Source organism: Crocodylus porosus, unplaced genomic scaffold (genome assembly GCF_001723895.1).
Source record: "Crocodylus porosus isolate Cpor-Errol unplaced genomic scaffold, CroPor_comp1, whole genome shotgun sequence".
Lineage (NCBI taxonomy): Eukaryota > Metazoa > Chordata > Crocodylia > Crocodylidae > Crocodylus > Crocodylus porosus.
In genome coordinates this window covers 19,894,506-19,899,060 of record NW_017728925.1, presented here as the reverse complement: position 1 = coordinate 19,899,060, position 4,555 = coordinate 19,894,506, and the positions used below count along the sequence as shown (strand labels likewise).

The following is a 4,555-nucleotide window of genomic DNA, read 5'->3' as shown; positions in this document are numbered from 1 at the left end:
TTGTGCCAGGGCTGGGGCAGGGGTGGGCCCCCTTAAGTGCCTTGGTCCGCTGGCTTTGCAAGGGCCGTTCAGCGGGCCAGCCGCGGCAGTAGTCCCCCCCATCCCCCATCATCTCTGTCCATTAAAAGAAATATGTGAAATGTTACTCTGCTATTAATATTATTTGATCGTTTAACATAATGTATTATATACCTGTTCAGTTTGAAAATTAAACCAACACTGAAAAAACTCTATATAAATGCAAGACACACTATTTCAGCAGCTCCTTTTTAAAACAAATCTTAACAGGCTTGCGAAAACCCTGGAAGAAAATGCCTTGAAAAGCATTATGATATTTACATTTCTAGTTAACATTACTGAACCTTTGCTACATAACCCTGCAAAGACATAGCAAAAAGCAAATGATTCTGAGGTAGCACAAAATGGAGGTTTATAGATTACAAACATCCTATAGCTTTTTCAAGTTGGTTTTATGTACCTAGGTAATACTTTTGAATCAGAACTAAAAAGCCAGCTGGAGACAGTGTAAATGAAGGACTGTGACACTGGACTGTTCAACTTTGGATCCTTACCCTCGCATTCTCTGAATCGGAGAGCTGCGTAGTGTAATCTGGACAACTCTCACCCAATATTCCTACTTGTGTACTTAATAAAGAACTTACAGTCTCCTTTCTTACAAAATCACGAGACTGGCTTTGGTGCTCAAGGGTCTAGTCTTGCAATGGACAGTGCACAAGTGGATTCCTTCCCTTAGGCAGAGCCGTAGTCAAGTCAGAGGAGCTGCCTGTGGGCAGCAGTCAGCCTGCACGTTGTCAATAGGAGGAGTGAGACCAACACAATTTAAACATGTTACATTTGACTACTGAGAAATGATAAGAACAAACACCAGTTGGCAGTGATGTAACTCAAGGGGTGCCAGGAAGAACACTGAACAGAACATAGCAAGACTTCAAATATTTCTCCCCTCCAAAAAATCTGTTTTTCTCTTTGAATATTCATAAAGCTCTCATTATTTTTACTCAGGGCCCTGATCCTCCATTGTGACTCATTCAAGTGGCTTGCTGCATCTCCAGGGAGCTTCACAGACTCTAGGGCTCCACACAGACATACAGCTGCCCACATGGATCAAGGCCTAATTCAATCCAGTGCAAATTTTCATTTCCAAGCTGGCAAACTTCAGTAATGCAAACTGGTACTACGGAACTTTACTATCCCTTTAGCTGAAATTAATTACAGTAAAGTAATTTCTTACAAGCTGTTTCTGATTTTAAAAAAAACAGGATTAGAACAAAAATTGTTTTGCTTTTAACAAATGTCTGGAAACAGGATTTTTATTCCAGTTATATGATTTTTCACCCCGCCTCCCCAGCAGTAGCAAATCACAGAGTATGAAGACACCGTTTTTTTAAAGGATTGGAAACAATGTATTCTCTCAGGAAAAGAGGAATTATTTTCTTTTTCTTTAGTGGAATTCTAAGCATTTGGCATTCTAAATTAAAATCAGGGTTATTCACAGCTTTCATGTTATTTTTCTAAAAGGCATTGTGGATTCTACACATGGATACTTTGAAAACAAGTGCTAGTAAGTTAGGACTTAAGACAGATCTATACCGTACACTCTGAGAAACTTCTTTGGTTGTAGCCCTGCAATCAGTTATGTATGCTTCCAGTTTTGTGCTTGAAAAATAATCCCATTATTTTAGTGCCCATTTTTGTACCCTTCCGGGACAGCTTTTTAGGTCCATGTTTAGATACTCTACTAGATCACAGACTTAATTGTAACACATCACACCATAAGGACAGTGCCCATAAAAGAATAACAATAATCAGTGAATATATGAATATTTTCCTGAACACAACTGATGAGTAGATAAACGGTAAGTGCAGATGCCCACTGGTAAGGAACCAGTGAATCTCAGCTCATTCTGACCATTTGCCCTCAATATTAGCAAGCATTTCATTTTCCCAAAAATACTGAATCAATCCTTCGTTTCTGCCATGACACATGAAAATGGACACGGGGCAGAATAACCCACCACAAACCCTCTCTCATTCAGTCTCTTTCTGTTCACAATGTTCAACTTTTACCTGAACACACACTGCATGATAGGGCATGCAAAGGAGCATGCAAACAAGCCTACAGAAGGTAGCTTGGTAGTAAGGAGAACCCATCAAAATGAGCTGCAGACCCAGCCTAAAGCTGGCATATTTCTGACAGGCATAGGGAGCCATCTAAATATGCCTGTTACCCTACCATTTACTTTGGCCAAAAAGATATACATTTTGACAGAACAAGTCCTCAAAACATACCCAACTCCCTCATTGTCTCCCCGGGAAAGGCAGATGATGAATATCATGGGGACAGCATCAAAATGGGACTGCAACCTGATTTCTGCCATTCGCCCCCAGGGCAGCATATTTGAAGGCTATAGTCAAGCATAAATGTAATATCTGAACCTAGAAAGTTTTCACTGAAGGAAACTGGACTTCATTTAGGAGTGCACATTGTTCACCTGAAAAACAAAAGGCATTATTGGTCCTTGAATATTATCCTTTGACTTGAGGAAAGGTCCCACAGAACATTTCAACAAAAACAATGTGTGGTCAGTTTACAGCATTTGCAAAATTTTACTGGGCACTGCACCACGCAGATTAAGAGCAAAGCTCTTAAAATAATTAGTTATGCCATTTTTAATCTTACTAATTTTATTTTATTTCAGGGTCCCATGGGCAGGGTATCTAAAGTGGACACACATGGAGCATAGCCCAGATACTTCAGGTAAGTCAGATTTGGGGGTAAAAACATTCAAAATCCTTTCCTCTTGTCTACTGACTTGATTGCATCTCTCCCCTCTCAGATCCCTCCATCTGCTATGGGAACAGATTTAAAAACAGGCCATTTCCTTTAAACCTGTCTATAAATTTGATCCTCCTGACTTGTTTCACATGGTTTTTGTTCTCCTGTGCACTGCCAACACCCCACACTTTCCCACCCACCAATTCCAATTAACTTCTCCAGGCTTTTTGTCACAGGGCCTCCTATGTATCATTCAACATCCCTGACCTCATAAATTCATAAGATGTAAAGTCAGAAGGGAATATCAGATTATGTGACCTGGCTTCCTGCATATCTTTAGCCACAGAACTACTTCTGGGACTCTAGCACTGAGCCCAATTATTTACATTTTCCAGAAAGGCATCTAAGTCTGGATTTTAAGATGGAGAAGCCCCATTCCCCCTATGGTTAACTGCACTCCGTGCCTCGTTTCCCATTATAGTGCATCTCACCTCAGCTGGTCACCAACGGAACGGTAGGCTGTGTGTTCCTGTCCCAAGGTACACCTATACCCACACAGAATATTTTCAAAGACAAGTTGTCAGACTCCCTGGTTACTTGCTCCACACAGACGGCACTGCTATCCAGTCCCCCATGTGTCTTCTTTTTGGCAAATTAAACTGGTCAAGCTCTCACTAAGGCTATAAACAGATGCTGTCTTCAGAGTGGGATTACCTGTGTCAGGCTTTGTCCCAGCACAGCCAATCTGCTTCACTGGCATCTACACACATCACCTGGGACTTCAGGGGCTTGATACTGTTGGACAACAGCCTTAGGTGTCATGTCCTGACCCAGGATGCACCTCTCCCCATGCCCACAGGGGCTTCCCTGCTTGTAGAGGTGTGCCCCAAGGTTGGGGTGCAGCAGCATGATACACATGCCCTGAGAATCCCTTGCAGGGGGCTCCTGGTGCATGTTTCACACTGCCGTGCCCCACATCTGTAAGCGGGGAACCCATAAGCGAACAGAACAAGCGGCTGCCATGAGAAGGCAGCACAAACTATTACTGCAAATTGTCACGGCCATGATTCTGCACATGTGTGCCCCAACAAGGAGCCCAGATGTCTCTTTGCTCTGAGTTTTGTGCCACCATAAATCTGTTATGGTGGCACAAGGGGGTGGAGAAGGTGTCTCATTGTCAGGCATTTTCTCCATTTCTTAAATAATTTTCCTGGCTCCTCTCCAGTTTTTTCTTAAGATGTGAACACCAGAATGGTGCAGTGTACCAGCACCCATCTGACCAGTGCCAGTGCCATAGACAGAAAACTACATTGCAAAGTTCTCCTGCAAACTGCAGTCCAAAGTATTTTTGGATTATACAATACATCTTCAACAAAGAGGAAAACAAGAGAAATCTGTACATTTGGCAACTGATCTTGCGCACACCAATGATCAAAGTCATGCCATATAATGTTACAAATCAGAACAAAAACAAATAGTTTGAAGAGTAAGATTACTTCAGAATAAAGCAAATGCTTTTTACTCAAAACATAACCTCTCTCTAAACACATGCACCAAAGAAATCCCTACAACTTGGGTTTAGAACTGGCTCTCAATATATAACAGACTGTCTTGAATAACTCATTTCAGAAACTGGGTGATCCATAGCTGCAAACTCTAAGAAACAGACTTGTTTTCATTACTGTGTTTTTCTAAACTGTAGAAGTCATTTTTTATTTTTTTTATTTATTTTTTATTTTGTGGGGGGGGAGGGAGAAG

General features: G+C 41.6%; 1 protein-coding gene across 2 annotated transcripts in view; it reads right to left on the bottom strand.

Annotated features, from left to right (window-relative positions):
* RALGPS1 (Ral GEF with PH domain and SH3 binding motif 1) overlaps nucleotides 1-4,555 on the bottom strand; it is a 210,599-nt gene that overhangs the window by 145,511 nt on the left and 60,533 nt on the right. The window lies entirely within an intron of this gene.